General features: G+C 43.8%; 1 protein-coding gene across 2 annotated transcripts in view; it reads left to right on the top strand.

The window, feature by feature from the left end:
• Nucleotides 1-17,683, top strand: part of ADCY1 (adenylate cyclase 1) — a 225,285-nt gene that overhangs the window by 96,453 nt on the left and 111,149 nt on the right. The gene's annotated exons all lie outside the window — the stretch shown is intronic.

The following is a 17,683-nucleotide window of genomic DNA, read 5'->3' as shown; positions in this document are numbered from 1 at the left end:
ATATATATATATATATATATATATATGCAGGTTTTGGTGTCCTCGGGTGTCTTCCCGTGTAAAAGTTGGGGTGTCTAGGCGACGTTTCGACGAGGTCTCACTCGTCATCTTCAGGCTGGTGCTTTCGGCTTCTTGTTACTGGAACAAGAAGCCGAAAGCACCAGCCTGAAGATGACGAGTGAGACCTCGTCGAAACGTCGCCTAGACACCCCAACTTTTACACGGGAAGACACCCGAGGACACCAAAACCTGCATTCCTGTACCCGTGAAAATCTACGAAAGCATATATATATATATATATATATTGGTGGGGAGAATACTTTCAGGGACCAAACTACACTGGTGTACTGAAACTAATTTAAATCCAGTAAGCAGTCTTCTCAGCGGATACTATTATGAATGAATAGTCTTGAAGCTGGTTAATTTGCAAACAAGATTGTTCAGGTAAAGCTGCAGACAAGATAACTTTAGATTATCTGTCAGTGGACCTGTTAATAGTCCACTTACTCCTTAGCCATTTGCAGCTTGAAATTTAGGCAAAGTCTCTTGAGTTCCACACCACGTGGAGAGAGGGGTGTTATAGGAAAATCCCTGGGCTCACTTGGATTGCCAAACAAAGACACCAGCCAAGAATAGAGGAGCAAAACAGCAGCCAGTAGGTCTGATCTTTATTCAGAAGACTGCAGCAGGACTTCCACCCACCACATGGAAAGGATGGCTCCTTCTTTTATAAGTTCCCCCCTTTTACCCACAATCCCCTAGGTGAAGCATCATGCATATATCACAAATACATCATAGTTATGTCACAATCTGGAAGGGGTTTCCAGCAGAAACCTGAGCAACAGGTTTGCCCCCATCTTTTCCTTGATCTCCACCTCACGCCCATTAAGCAAAACAAAAGGTTTTAAAACAAAATGCTCCTGTTCTCCCGGTCATGCTAAGTACACTCTTTTGTTCTGACTGAGTTCCCAACCCATTTTGGCTGGGTTCACCATTGTCTTTGAGATGACATTCTGGGGCCAGGATGCCAGCAATTAACATCTAGGAGAGGAGCTGCTGAGTACGTGGTCTCAGGCTTCAGGGATTATGGCTGACCCTGCCCACGTCCCAGGCTCCCCCCTTCGTAGCCGTTTCCTTCCTGAACAGAACAAAGTTGGAACATCGAAAATCCTATCCTGGAGCAATTTTATATGACTTTGTAAAGTTTTCCCATTGAGCCATCACATAGATACATTTATCAGTGAATTGTTACATTTGATAATGTGTAGCGGAGGCCCTTTGAATAGAGATGGGGGAGGGGACTTTGTGATGAAGTGCTTTGTGGGGACATCTGCAGGAGTGATTTGTTGATTTCGGTAGTCATGGTGTGTGTGTATGATGTCCGCTGGAGTGGCAACCCCCCCAACCTTTCCATAAATTCTGGTAACAGGGGTAATATAGTTCAGAAGCAATAGATGCAGGTGTGGGTTAAAAATGGGTGACAACTGCTCTTGGTTATATCTTACCAGAGTTTGACATGGCATTGTGTGGGGATCTGATCATCAGCCATTGTGCAAGATCCCCAGTAGACTATTGATCCTGCCTGGTGCCTCTGCTACCTGCAATGAAAGCATTGACAATTTAATGCATTTATTTTATTTTTTAATATTTGATCTTTATTGATTTTATACAGTGAATCACAGTTATAGCTCTCCATTAGTAGTATACATGGGGGGGGGGGGAGAAGAGAAAGAAAGAAAGAAAGAAAGAAAGAAAGAAAGAAAGAAAGAAAGAAAGAAAGAAAGAAAATAAGGTTTTCCCATATTGAGGCTTCCCTCCTCCCCAACCTGGGTTCTCTGTGTAACTATATCAACTGTGTATTGAACAGCATCTATTTTACAATTATCCAATGCTTCTAAGAGTTATTTCACATTGCAGAAGTCATTCAAAGCCCGCCAAAGATTTTACATGCTTACAGTGATCTTTTACATATTGTCTATATTTATCCCATTCTCTATTGAATTTTTAATCTAACTTTCCCTGTTAATCTTGCCATTTCAGTGTACTTAAATAATTTCGTATGCCATTTCATTTTTGTCGGATTTGTCCTTTCCAACCTTGGGCTAACAACATTTTCACTACTGCGGTTGCATACATGAATAATCTCCTTAAGTCTTTTGGTATCTCTACACCTATGATCCTGAGGTGAAAGGCTTCCGGTTATTTGGGAAAGTTTAATTTAAACATTTTTTTTAGCTTGTTGTAGATCATTTCCCTAAATTCCTTTATCTTTTTGCGTTTTCACCACATATGATACATAGTTCTTTCTATTTCTTTTCATTTCCAACACAAGTTGGAGCTGGTTCTGTACATTTTCGCTAGCTTACTGGGTGTCAAGTACCAGCAATAGAGCATCTTCATGTAGTTTTCTTTCAAAGTGTAACACGCAGTAAAATTTAAGTCCTCTCTCTAGAGTTTTTCCCAGGCTGACCTTTGAATGTTATACCCAAAATCTTTGGCCCATTGAATCATCACTGATTTTACTTCTTCATCTTTCACCGACCAATCTAGCAAGATCCTATACATTTTGGAAAGTAGTTCCCCCTTACTTGGTATTAACTCCTCAAATCTCGATAACTTAGTGGGGAAGTCTTTTGAAAAAATCTGCTTTGAATATATCATTCAACTGGTGATATTGTAACCAGTCAGTTAAACAGTTTCTTACCCCCCCCCCCATTTTAACTGGTCCTCTTCCTTAAGAAGTCCTTTATAAGTTGCCCAGTCTTTGCTCATGTTCATTTTCTTTACTGAAATTGCCTCAAGCGGTGATAGCCACCAGGGCCTTTTTTGTTCTAGCAAATTCTTATATTTATTCCATACCATGTATAATAATAATAATAACACATGATTCAGGAACCCTCTGTGTACTTTGGCTTTTTTGTACCATAAGTACGTGTGCCAACCGAATCTGTTGTTGAAACCCTCTAAATCTAGCATATCTGTGTTTTGTAAAAGTATCCATTCCCTGATCCAGCAGAGGCAGGATGCCTCGTAATATAGTATTAGATCTGGTAGTGAGAAGCCACACCTATCTTTAATTTCTGTTAGTAATTTCTGTTTAATTCTAGGTCCGTCCGTCCCCCCACCAAATAAACTTTGAAATGTCTCTTTGCCAATCTTTGAAGGGACCCGCCCCACTGATCACTGGAACTGATTGAAACAAAAACAACATCCTTGGTAGCACGTTCATTTTTATCATAGAGATCCTCCCCCAGAATGATAGATTCATTCTGCCTCAGATCTCCAGATTTCTTTTTATTTATTTATGTTGTTAGGTAAAAAAAGGTAAAGGGACCCCTGACCATTAGGTCCAGCCGTGGCCGACTCTGGGGTTGCGGCACTCATCTCACTTTATTGGCCGAGGGAGCCGGTGTACAGCTTCCAGATCATGTGGCCAGCATGTCTTTAAATAAGTTAATATTTTTCACTGTAATCCATACTCCTAAATATTTGACTTTTTTACTTATTGTCATACCAGTAATTCTTTGTAGCTCATTTTTATCTTGTTCTACCATATTTTTCACCAACAAGTTGGTTTTATTTTTGTTGAGTTTGAAATCTGCCACCTGACCAAATGGCATAGTCTGGAGTTGGCAAACTTTCCTTTGGACTTTCTGTTGTTATTATAAGATCATCCACAAATGCTTTTAGTTTAAAAGATTTATTTCCTACCCTTATACCCTCTGCTCTTATTTTCTTTGTCAGGGTTTCCAAGACTAGTATAAATAGTAATGGGGACAGTGGGCATCCCTGCCTCATTCCCTTCATTATTTTACAATTTTCTGTTATATCATTATTTATAATCAGTTTTGCTTGCTGTTCAGAGTAAATTGTGTTTATACATCTCTGAACGTCTCCCCCAAACCCATTAACTCTAGTGTGTTTTTTTAACGCATTTATTAAGGTGTATGAAGAAGGCAAAAAGTTCACAGCACCATTAACATATGTTTTCTTCCCAGAAGTTAACTTCCATGTAGAGCAGTGATGAGCACATCATAGGGAGAGTGGTGCAATGAAAATCCTCCTGACCCTCCTTGCTTCTGTCTAGCATCCTGGGCTGCCCAGAGAAAGTTCTCTCTGGGAACAGGCCGGGCTATGGCACAGGCAACGTCTAGTGACGTCGGCACACCAGTGCCTGGGCTGGCCAGCTCCCTCGCCCACTGCCACATGGGGAATACAAAGTGGGCACCCCTGTGGATGTCAGGGAACCATGAATAGACAAAAGAGGGAGAACAGGGAAAGCATATATATTTAGTGTCCAGGTGTACATAGATTTTGTTATAAAGGTTATTCTTATCAGGCATACAAAGCATTGAAACTCCATGAGAGACAGAAAGCTGTGATCATATGTAACTAGATTCTGCATAGTGGTGATGAATGGGACTTCCCTTTGTGACTGTGATTGCATGGCAACTTCCCCCCAGCCCTCAATCAATCAAGGGTAGCATCTCAATAGCTACATGCAGTGAGGTTCTGTCAGTGATTATAGGATTACTAACTTCGTGATGCTGTGAACCCCTGTATATTTTTAGCCCTAGTCATAGAATCATAGAATCATAGAGTTGGAAGAGACCACAAGGGCCATCGGGTCCAATCCCCTGCCAAGCAGGAAACACCATCAGAGCACTCCTGACAGATGGTTGTCAAGCCTCTGCTTAAAGACCTCCAAAGAAGGAGACTCCACCACACTCCTTGGCAGCAAATTCCACTGTCAAACAGCTCTTACTGTCAGGAAGTTCTTCCTAATGTTTAGGTGGGATCTTCTTTCTTGTAGTTTGGAGCCATTGCTCCGTGTCCGCTTCTCTGGAGCAGCAGAAAACAACCTTTCTCCCTCCTCTATGTGACATCCTTTTATATATTTGAACATGGCTATCATATCACCCCTTAACCTCCTCTTCTCCAGGCTAAACATGCCCAGCTCCCTTAGCCGTTCCTCATAAGGCATCATTTCCAGGCCTTTGACCATTTTGGTTGCCCTCCTCTGGACACGTTCCAGTTTGTCAGTGTCCTTCTTGAACTGTGGTGCCCAGAACTGGACACAGTACTCCAGGTGAGGTCTGACCAGAGCAGAATACAGTGGCACTATTACTTCCCTTGATCTAGATGCTATACTCCTATTGATGCAGCCCAGAATTGCATTGGCTTTTTTAGCTGCCGTGTCACACTGTTGGCTCATGTCAAGTTTGTGGTCAACCAAGACTCCTAGATCCTTTTCACATGTACTGCTCTCAAGCCAGGTGTCACCCATCTTGTATTTGTGCCTCTCATTTTTTTTTGCCCAAGTGCAATACTTTACATTTCTCCCTGTTAAAATTCATCTTGTTTGTTTTGGCTCAGTTCTCTAATCTGTCAAGGTCGTTTTGAAGTGTGATCCTGTCCTCTGGGGTGTTAGCCACCCCTCCCAGTTTGGTGTCATCTGCAAATTTGATCAGGATGCCCTTGAGTCCATCATCCAAGTCGTTGATAAAGATGTTGAATAAGACGGGGCCCAAGACAGAACCCTGTGGCACCCCACTAGTCACTCTTCTCCAGGATGAAGAGGAACCATTGATGAGCACCCTTTGGGTTCGGTCAGTCAGCCAGTTACAAATCCACTGAGTGGTAGCATAGTCAAGTCCGCATTTTACCAGCTTCTTTACAAGAATATCATGGGGCACCTTGTCAAATGCCTTGCTGAAATCAAGGTAGGCTACATCCACTGCGTTCCCTTCATCTACCAGGCTTGTAATTCTGTCAAAAAATGAGATCAGGTTAGTCTGACATGACTTATTTTTCAGAAATCCATGCTGACTATTGGTGATCACAGTATTCCTTTCTAGGTGCTCACAGACTATTTGCTTAATGATCTGCTCCAGAATCTTCCCTGGTATTGATGTCAGACTGACTGGGCGGTAATTATTTGGGTCCTCTCTTGTCAAGTGTCAGTCTAACACAGTGTTTCCCAACTGGTGTTCTGCGGCACGCTAGTGTGCCGCGAGACGTTGCCTGGTGTGCCGTGGGAGGGAGGCGGGCGAGTCGGGCGGCGAGAGGCGGGGCGGCGGCGGCGAGCACATGCGGGGCGGGTAGCGAGCTCCCTCCCACATCCCATCGCCCCGTGCTCCGCGCTGTTGTAGGCCAGCCCTGCGCACCCGGGGGACCTCCCCCCGAGAGCGCAAGGCTTGCGGGCGTCAGCTGGCAGCGCGGAGCACGGGGCGCCCTTCGGAGGACGCCCCGTGCTCCACGCAGGTGTCCGCAAGCCTTGCGCACCCGGGGGATCTCCCTCCGGGAGCGCAAGGCTTGCGGGCGTCAGCTGGCAGCGCGGAGCACGGGGCGCCCTTCGGAGGCCACCCCGTGCTCCGCGCTGGTGTCGGCCAGCCTTGCGCACCCGGGGGATCTCCCCCCGGGAGCGCAAGGCTTGCGGGCAGCAGCCTGCAGCGTGGAGCATGGGGCGCCCTCCAGAGGACGCCCCGTGCTCCACGCAGGTGTCCGCAAGCCTTGCGCACCCGGGGGATCTCCCCCCGGGAGCGCAAGGCTTGCGGGCGTCAGCTGGCAGCGCGGAGCACGGGGCGCCCTTCGGAGGCCACCCCGTGCTCCGCGCTGGTGTTGGCAAGTCTTGCGCACCGGAGCGCAAGGCTTGCGGGCAGCAGCCTGCAGCGCGGAGCACGGGGCGCCCTCCAGAGGACGCCCCGTGCTCCGTGCTGGTGTTGGCCAGCCTTGCGCACCCGGGGGATCTCCCCCCAGGAGCGCAAGGCTTGCGGGCGGCAGCTGGCAGCGCGGAGCACGGGGCGCCCTTCGGAGGACGCCCCGTGCTCCGCGCTCGTGTTGGCAAGCCTTGCGCACCCGGGGGGCGCATGGGGCGCCCTGAAACAGAGGGTTCCCCATGCTGCGGACTGTAGCCTGCCGCCGGACGCGCGGGGCGCCCTGAAGCAGAGCGCCCCTCGCGCCAGGCAGACATGGGCCAGCCCCACAAGCTCGGGGGACAGCGGGGAGGCGCAGCACCGCCATCCCACTGTTCCCCGACCTGGTTTTTTGGGTGCGTCCTATGGGACGGAGCGTCCTATGGGACGAAAAATACGGTACTTACTATTTCATAATAAAGTAATTATAAAATACTTTCTTTGTGTTTATTTGATTCCTATTAAAGAGAGTTACTTTATATATAGTCAATATAGGCACAGAGTTAATTTTTTAAACATTTTCTAATGGTGGTGTGCCTCGAGATTTTTTTCATGAAACAAGTGTGCCTTTGCCCAAAAAAGGTTGGGAAACACTGGTCTAACAGATGCTAAGCAGAATTAAAATTCTTTCAGAAACAGAAACACAAGAAATGTGTAGCTTATACAAACTAATAGATTCGAAAAGAGGGGTCTCAAGCCCCTACACACAACATCCAAGTTTTCTTAGATATCCCCAGTGGCAATTCTCTTGTGCCACCTCTGAAATGGCCAAACTATTTAGCAGTTCACCCCACTCAAAATCTAATACATAATTCAGAGGTTCAAGGCTGGTAGTTAATATTGAGGGAGTGAAAGATGTAAGGAAATGCACTTGTCTTCTTCTTTGGCAATCACTCATAGCCGAGTAAGATTGTCTTCCATGAACACAGTCTTCATGGTGTATCCGTAGGTAACTGTGGAGGCCAATTCTGGATCCACACATCCTCCCATAGTGGAGACATAGATTTCTGGGCGGGAGTTGATCACAGTGAGGATTTGCCAAACTGCCTTCCTCTTAGCTCATGTCTCCCTTTCTTCCTGAGTTTGTGCTTCTTCATAGTCCATGACACCTTGGGTAAAGGCTGTTCTCCAACTGGAGTGCTCGCAGGCTGTCAGGGAAGAGCCAGAACACGCTGCTTCATCAGGAGAGGGTTCTGAGCAGGAACTGTCAGGAGAGGAAGACAGGGAAATGATGCATGAAACAGAACAGGGGGCAAGAGTATTCAGGTGGAGCAGGGGTCAGGTGGAGCAGGGGGTCAGAGATGATGAAGAGCCCTATAACCCACCAGAGCCAAGAGAAGGAAGTTCAGACTCAGAAAGGGGGGGGGGGAGTATTCACATCAGCACAGGCAAGGAGGGAAATGAAACGTAAAGATCAAAGACGTCTTGTGAGGTTTCCACACCTACTTTGCGTCAGAATTGAAAGAAGCCACTCCCCAAATGTGACTCGACAGGTTCAGATGCATGATTTTGAACTGTAACTATTCTTTAAGTATATATGTAATAAAGACTGTAAATATCACGCTGAGTGTACTGGAGTGTTACTGTGAAGAGGGAACACCACCTTGACACAGGCCAATGTTTCCCAGTTATCAGTGGTTATACTACATTTTTAAAGATTTGCCTTGAGAGAGTTTTAAACCTCTTTTCTTGTCCACCAGTATTTCACCAGTATTTAAGTTTGGAATAGAGTAGTTGCTTTGGAAGATGATAATCACATGATCAGTCCAACAAAGTTGAAGAATCATTGCTTCAACACTAGCAATCTTTGTTTCTTCCAGTACACTGACATTAGTTTGCTTGTCTTCCAAAGTAATATGTTAATTTTTTGGAGACACTGTTGATGGAATCTTTCAAGGAGTTGGAGATGGTGCTTATAAGTGGTCCATTTTGCACAAGCATAGAGTAAAGTTGGTAGTATGATAGCTAGGTAAACAAGCACACATGGATATTTAGCACAGTTGCAGAATAGTGCCCACTGGCTACAGTTCTGTACAAAGCTCAAGGAGACATAACTATGCAGGATAGCAAACCCAGCCTGCCAGCAAAGTGCATTTGTCAGGCCTCTCCATGCATGTCCATGCAACAATCTGATTGCTGTGACAGCAGCTGAGTGAGTCGCAGACCAGATGGTGTGCCACCATGCCTAGGATTCAGCATTCATTATTTCATGGGAAGGGCAATTTTTCTGACATTTCCTGAAGCCTGTTCAGACATTATTCAACCAGCAGATCATCCTAAGGGAGAGATTGTGGTTGATTTTGTCCCAATTCTTCTCCTCCCATGGAAAAAAGGTGAATATATTTATTTTAAACATGTTATCTCACATTCCTCTGAAGAATGTCTGCTTACCCAGAAACAGAGTGGGCAGCTGTTGCGACCCTTCACGCTGGGCCCCTCACCCTTGGAAGCAACATCAGGGCTAGGCGGCCGGCCGTGGAAAATTCCCAGGCTGGCTGCTGGAGATTGGCGGGCTTTCCCGCTATTGGTTTATTTGAATCCTGGCCAATCCTGCTGAGTCAGGGGCTGTGAGGGGGATACACACAATGCCTAAGCCAAATCCAACCTACATCTGGAATGAATAAAGTTGTGCCAATTTTAAATCCCATAATGTTGTCTTGTCCAGTTTGTTCCTCTTCTTGGCCCAGACCTTGCTCCAGGGGTGGGGGTGGGGTGGCACTGTGAGGGAGTCTGTAATAAAATTCTCTTTCAAGATGTCACCCTTTCTGTTTCATGATGAATGAAGTGGATAGTGACGGACAATTTTGAGGATAGGGGAATCATATCAGAACAAGATACTAGTGTATGTTAAAACACTTTTCTGCATTCAAATGCTATATGATGAAGTTTGCTCATTTCTGCAAAATCTCACAAAAGGTTATTTGGGCTCTGGAATGCAATAATTTTAACCTGTAGCACCAAACTTATTGTACATAATTGACTTCTGGTGCTGATCGGCCTTAATGGCTGCCACTCCCACATTAGCGGAGATTGTTTGCAAATGATAAACAAGGATGATTTGAGGATAATTGTCCTTGCAAACTCCCCCCAGGGCCCGGGGGGGGGGAGTGAGCTTCACTCGCAGATCGTCTTGATACAGTGGTACCTCAGGTTACAGATGCTTCAGGTTACATACACTTCAGGTTACAGACTCCGCTAACCCAGAAATAGTAACTCGGGTTAAGAACTTCAGGATGAGAACAGAAATCATGTTCTGGCGGCGCGGCAGCAGAAGGCCCCATTAGCTAAAGTGTGCTTCAGGTTAAGAACAGTTTCAGGTTAAGAACAGACCCCCAAAACAAATTAAATATGTAACCAGAGGTACCACTGTACCTGACTTTCACTCCTATATGAAAGGAGACACTTTCAGTAATCCTCCGATGCACCCATCAAGATACAGAGGCTCTTCTGTTTATTAGGATGAAATTGGCTCTAATTTACAGACATGTGCAAGATGGATGGGACAAGATTACAAACTGCCAAGTGAATCTGCTACTGAGTCGCAACGTTTTGAACTGGAAATATTTCTTTCATAGAAAAATATGGTATATGAGGGGGGGAGGGGAGCCTTTACCCTTTCTTTATATACACCATGTTTGCTACATAAATGATTCTGCAAACCTCCCCCTGAATGCCAACAAACTGATAAAAAGCAAGAGGAGAAAAAGGACAATGGGATTATATTTATGGGTTAATATGAAAATAGAACTGTGTGAGAACATTGAAATGATTTAAAGCACCGAACTTCCACTTATCACAATTTGGACTATGGGCTTTGAAGATCGGCCATAGCTCTGGGAGGATGCCAGATCGTTAGTGATTTAAGGGTTGGAGGAGAAGTAGAAACTGGAAAATTGCCCGGAGCTATGGAGGGGAAGCCAGATTACTCCTTATCTATACTCAAAGAAACAAAGATGGCGAGTGACACAGCTGAAATTACATGGGAACAGAGGAAGAGAAAGAGCAAAAAAGCGGAAATAGAGATGCTGCATAGGACATGATCAGAGCAGCAAAAATGAAGAAACAAATGGAAAAATAAACTTATCACACAGGGAATTTATAGGATATAGAACTCCTTCGGGGAAAATAAAATTTATTAAATGTGTTAATATGAATGGAAATCGAGAACTCTGTAGCTGTTGATAAGGAACCAAGATCAGGACTGAATGTAATCAAGATTTTGGAAGCAGGAAGACTTCTGATGACATTTGAACAAGCATAGCCTTTAAAATGTTCACTTTGTGAGGCAGAGGACGCAGCTGTATCTCTTTTAAAAATATTGAAACTTCATTTTACAAAACAATAAAAAACAAACTAATCTAAATAAAAAATTTTAAAAAAAAATTTAAAAGAAAAGATAAAGATAAACACGAAAAAATTACAAAGTCCTCTATCAGAGGTAGAACTGAACCCCTTTCTCACATGAAAGCTTCCCTTTCTTCTCCCAGACTCCCACTCTGGGAGCGTTTTCCTACCTCTCACACCCATTTCACATTCCATCCATCCCCTTTCTGTGTGTACCCTCATTAACCCAGAGGAATACAAAACGAAGCAAGAGTAAAGGGGATGGAGAGAAGAATAAATCTCCCTATCTTCAAAGAGAGCGTAATAACAAGGATTTACATTTTGGCTGTCATTAATAACAGTATAATTATTATGGACTATTGTCAGTCGACAACTAGCCAGCTATCTTTCCTCTCAGAATCCAGAACGCAGCTGTAGCTTCAAATAATATTCTCTTTCTCGGACTTCCGGGTTAGTGCCATCGGTGAATGGCAGAGTTCCTCTGACTGGAGGAGTGGGCTCCGTGAAAGTTGGGTCTTCCCACCGCGGCGAAGGTGGGGGCCTGCTATAAACCCCAGGCGGAGGAGCCTGGGGACGTGGGGTTCGGCAGAGCGCCAAGAGCACCTCCCCTACTCGCCGGGAAACCCCTTTTTGGGGCTCCGGAGCGATTGCTACTTTCACGGAGAGAAGCCGCGCAGCCATCACCGGAGAGCGCTGACTTTTTCCTGATGATAATTGGACTCAAAAAATACCCGTGAGTAAAAATGGAAGATTTGATTAAGAAAACTACAAAATTTATGAATTAGGCACGAAGCGGGAAGGTCTAAACAGGAAGTCCGCCTTCCGCTTTGTAAATAGTCTGAAGCAAAGACTCTACAAGCTAATCAGCCTGGAAAATTGACTTAAAGATTGAAATTTCCTGCATTCCTAAGCAATAAAACCCCCTTTGACAGCAGGGGAAAAGGGGGGGAAATCTTTGATTCTCTAAGCCTGCGGGGAGAGTGTAAAGGAACATAAGTCTCCGTCGTCCCAAACCTGGGGACGGGGTGTCAGGACAGAAAGTTTTGGAGATGCCCATCGATTGAAAGTGGTTTAATTTTGACAGATAGCAAAAAGAAGAGAAACAAATTAACTTTAACACTGCTTTCTGCATTCTGCTTGTTAAGGAAACAAAGTATTTGAAAACCGAAAGTAAATTTTCCTTTGTTGGATACATTTTAAGATGGATGTGAACTGAAATTGTGTCCCCTAGAGGGAGCTTGTCAACTTGTTGCTGCAGTTTATAGTGAAACTCTACAATTCTGGGAATTAGATTGTGGGACCAGCCGCCTAACCTTGAACAGCAATGTGCCGGGAAGAAATCTTGTCGTCTGACCTTGGCAGAATAGATGCTATGCTACAGCAGCTGCCTGAGAAAATGAACTTAATGAATGAAAAGCTAGACTTTATGTCTGTTGTAGCCAGCAAATATGAACTAACAGAAAATAAGGATAAAGAAGCTTCACAACAACTAACTCAGGAAACTGGCTTGACAGGGCAAGTTCAAGGGCAGATGATGTCGGAAGAGGTTGTGATTGTACTTCAAAAGACGCAGATGGAGAAAACTAAAGTCCTGCACGACCAAAAGCCGCAGTACTATAAGATTGATTATGGTGTGTCTCTGGAAGTGTTTGGAGTTAAGGAAGCTCTCAGCTCTGGCAGGACTCTGGAACGGGTTGACAACTATTTCTGGAACAACTACTTTTTGGATTACAAAATTAATTTGGGGGAGTGGGACTCTGGGGAATGGGCTAGCCTGATGAAAGAAAATGGGCTAGCCTGATGAAATTATCAGTTGGAGTTCCCCGGAAGCCCACCTCCCAAGGAGAAAGGGAAGAAATTACGAAGAAACCAACAAGGGGCAGGGAAGGGTGCAAGAATAAACAGGAACAAGAAAATCTGCAGAGGGGGCATGGAAGAGATTTAAGAGCCTCGGATGTTAGAACACCAGACTGATGGACTGGACGTGAGATTTGAAAGGACTGACATAACCCGAAACCAGGAAGAAGGGACGTTGGATAAAAATTTGAGGAGAACTTCTATTTATTTTTGGAATTAGTTTGATATTAATGAAATAACAGGGAATTTGCTGGAAAGGAAATAATTGGCATTAGTAGAAAGGTTTGAAGAAGTTAGGTATAAATATGGTTTAAATTTTGAAACTTTATGGGAAGGAATTTAAGGACTATTTGCAGAAACAGTGTAAGATTAATGGATGTTAAAATGAAGTAGGAATGAAACGAAGTGATTTCTAACAATAAGGTTAAAAAGGAATATGCAAAAATGGCTTGATAATTAGATGAAAAATAGAATGATATAACATGTTTAAGATAAAGAACTAAGATAAAACAAAGAGGGGGAAATTTGCTGAATTAATTATTTAAATTGGAATACAAAGGAGGGAGGTGTGAGGAAGTCATGGAAATAAGTAAATGAATTATAAGACAGAGAAAGAGGGATTTGTTTTTAACCTGTTTTTATTCTTCTCTTTTTTCTGTATTTTGTACTTTTTTCTTTTTTGGATTATGTAATTTTTTATTTTTATTTTTTCTTCTTTTCTCTTGGAATTTTTTAAAATAAGGTCTAGTGAAAGGCCTGTGCAATTCTATTGGTCAGAAGAAAGACTGCAGTGGAGGAAGACTGTGTTACTTTGTAGGTTTTTTGGCAGGGGGATCCTTGGACAAGATGCTCTCACTAGACCCCTTCCTTCCCTGATTGTGACCACTTCTTCCTCATCGTTGCAGCAGTTGCCCATTTGCTTGCCTCTCCTCACTGACTGAATCTGTACCACAGCTTGGGGTGATGCAAGAACTGCCCTGTGAGACTCCACCCTCGTGGAGCTTAGAGAGATTAAGATTTGCTTAAATTTGTCCTCCAGATTTAGCTTCTGTAGCTTCTGAGAGAGAGAAAATCAGGGAGAATCGCCCCACCCAGTCTGCCTATGCACCCGCCTCCTTCTTTCTTGGCTTGGTTTTTGTTGTTGTTGTTTTTTTTAATTGTTCTCTTGCCTTGGAAATAGGAGTGATATGCTGCTAGTGATTTTTATGACTGGCTAAGCAGAGAAGGTGGGCAGAAGCCTCTCAGTCACTGGAAATGTACTGATATTATTGTGGGTGACAGGACAAACAATGGCCCATGGCTATGGAGGTTTCTGGGGATTCAGACTCTTGGCAGGGTCATGCCCCACTTTGCCCATAAGAGGTGCCATAACTTTGGTCTTCTGGTAGTTTATTTGTAGGCATTCTTCCTGGCAATACTGAGCCAGGACTCACAAGGCTCTCTTCAAACCTATAGCAGACCCTCCAAGTGTCCCTACTTTCGAGGGATAGTCATGGATTTACAGAAGCCTGCTGGAATGTCCTGCTTTTCATTGGAGAAAGGTTGGAGTTATGTGACCCCTGAACCAAGGAGATAAGTAACTTTATAGCTTTTAGAAGACATCTGAAGGCAGCCCCGAATAACAATGTTTTTATGTTTATTTTTTTATTATGTTTTAATATATGTTGGAGGCCACCCAGAGTGGCTGGGGCCACCAGTCAGATGGGCGGGGTATAAATAATAAAATTATTATTTTGGAAAAGGACATCCCTATTTTAATCGGAGAAATGTTGGAGGGTATGCTATAGGAAATGGGGGTGTGATAACCATGATTTCAGCATATAATAGCATACTGTAGGCAGGCACCTATCAGCCAGCTTTGATGGATGGCTGTTAGGGTGGTCACATGCATTGTCCAATGAGTTTATGTAGAAGTTGAACAAATGTGGAATGGGATTGCAGTCTGTCATCATTTGATTGATTTGAATCAACAAAGGGTGCAAAGCAGAGATGTTCTGGGCCTGATCTATAGTGGATTGTCTTGCTCTGAATCCAGCCTGTTCATCAGCTGCAATATTTCCATGTTCCACCCAAGTTTAGAGTGTCCAGTAGAGGTGTCTGGCATAAAAATTGATAATTATAGTCAGTAGGCCAATTGGACAGTAGTTTGAAGGAATGTGCTTCTTTCTATGGTTTGGGTAAAAGGGCTTTGTAGGCCAAATTAGGCCCAAAGACTGGAGATTCCCAGCAATGAGAGTTGGGAAAGTCAATAGCAGTAAAGAGTAGACAATATTTAGCTAGATGAGCAGATGATTTGATCCAATGTAAGGCAGCTTCATAATTTCATAGGATCAGGGCGTTCTTTTTGCAGAACACAGTTATTAGCATATCATCAGCACCTTCACACAATCTGAAGCAGCTTCATAATTTGCTCTCTGAAAAGCTGTGCTGTTTGGAGTTAAATTAATTTTTGTCTCTAGATTTGATTTATTTATAGATGATGAAGCCCAGGAACACTCTCAAAATGTTTGCTTTCCATGCCGGCTAACTAAATGAATATCAGAACCATTAATTAGAGGAACATCCCATCTAACCAATGTGAAAATATATTAACAGCATATGATGATCAATAATTGTTGCCAGTATCAGCTTTATATGGGTATCTGAAGAAGTGTGCATGCACACGAAAGCTCATACCAAGAACTGACTTAGTTGGTCTTTAAGGTGCTACTGGAAGGAATTTTTTTGAGCTTTATATAAATTATAGACATCTGCTATCAAAGACTGGCAAGTATCAGTGAACAGATTTCCCTTTGTTTCCATGAACAGCTGATTCCAGTGACTTAGTGTGTGATATTGCTGGCCCTTGAACTCCATAGAAAATATATTATCTGAATACTGACACATATGTTCATGTTTTGAATTGTATGTGGTAATGCTTCATATATAGAAAATTGTCTCAGTTCCCTGGAGGTGAAAAATTGTGAGATTACAGAATGGGGGCAAGCCATTTAACAAGATTTTGGCCATCACCAAAAAGTCTTCAAAAAAAGGCAGCTCCGAGCTCCGAGGCAGGACTGCTCCGCGAGTTCGGGTCTTACCCGCTACGGCAAGCGGGGGACCCCTAAAATCACAGGCGCTGAAGCCTGTGAGCAAGGAGATTCGGTGGGCACCTTTGCGCCCCCCGGTATCGTGAAAGAGCCTTTTTAAAGGCTCCGGAGCGGCATCGGGGCGAGCGCGGTGCTGAGGATCGCTACCCAGCTTGCGGAGTGAAGCCGCATCGCCATTGACGGAGAGCGCCGATTCCTTTCTGAAATCAACGATTGGCAACAACAATACCCGTGAGTAAGAACGGAAAATTAAGGAAACGGGACTTTAAAAATTTAGAAGATTTGGCTGAAAACGGGAAGGCAAAATTAAGGAAGTCAGCCTCCCGGACCTGCATGAGTAACGGAGCAATGAAGAGAGTGAGCTGTACTTAAAAGGAAAGTTATTTTAAACTTTACCAGACCAGACATCGAAAGGATCTCCCCCCTGTAGAGCAGGGGAAGGGGGGGGGGGGGAAACAGAATTAATCTAACCTGTAAAAGAAAGAAAGAGTTATGAACGGGGAAGCTTCCGCTGCCGACACTTCTGGCCAGACTGCCGGAGCAGCGATCGCCTAGAAAAGGAACTGTCAAATGAACTGTCAAATGAGCTGTCAAAAGATAGCGGCTACAAAATAAGACTTATTTGAAACATAATAACGGGACTTTGGTGGATTACAGTTTTAATACCATAAAGTGCTACAAAGTAGGGACTTTTGGTTGGACTTGTGCTTTTGGAACTTTCAGTTTCTTTGTAGCCGTTACCTCTGTTTGGATACAATTTCTCCCTCTAGAGGGCTTCAGTTGCATTACGGTGGATTCAGCGGGATTTTCCACTTGCAACTTTCCTGTGTGAACGACCTTGAGTTATGAGCAACCCGCTGGAAGAAATTTCAACAAGAAGTAAAACAAAGCAGGCTCAAAAACAAGCTCAAAAAAGAGGTTCTATATCAGGAGCAGCAGCTGCACAAGAGAAAACAACAGCAGCATCAATGGATTCTATGACACAGGCTCTGCTCAGAATAAATCAATCTTTGGAAGTACTTACTAAGCAGTCTGCAGAGCTCACTAAACAGTCTACAGAGAACTCTAAGAAACTGACGGAGCTGACAACAAGATTAGACCTGAACACAACGACAATATCATCTAATACAGACTCTATCAATCGTTTGATCCAAGAGAGTACGGAAACAAGGAAAATAGCTGAGAGTGCCAGAACCACTGCTGAAGAAACCAAGGGAAAATTTGCGCCTATTGCAAAGAAAGTACATGAACATGATGCAGCTTTAGCCCTACTGGAATTGGAGAGGAAAAGCAAGAACCTGAAACTGAGATTGGTACCAGAAGAGGAAGAGGACAAGCTTGGGGAATTCCTTACAGATAAATTTCAAGATTTCTGGAATGATGAGCTAGATGGAGAGGAAGATGAATTTGTAATAACTTCAGCCTTTCGGATTGGCAGGAAGCAAGGCAAGAAACCAAGAGATTGCTTAATCACCCTGAGATCAAAGGAACAAAGAGATAAAATATTGAATTTACATTTCCAGAAGGCCTTGGTCATTAAAAACTCTCAGATACAGATCTTCAAGGATATTCCTAAACACTTTTTGGAGGTTAGAATTCAATTTAAAGATCTAGTTGACTTACTCAAACAGAACAATATCCCATTCAGGTGGGAATTCCCACAAGGGCTGTCCTTCAACTTTAAAGGGAAGAAAATTA

This window comes from Podarcis erhardii, assembly GCF_964252035.2.
Source record: "Podarcis erhardii genome assembly, chromosome: 12".
NCBI lineage: Eukaryota > Metazoa > Chordata > Lepidosauria > Squamata > Lacertidae > Podarcis > Podarcis erhardii.
Note: the sequence above shows the minus strand (reverse complement) of the source record. Positions and strands in the feature narration are given on the sequence as shown.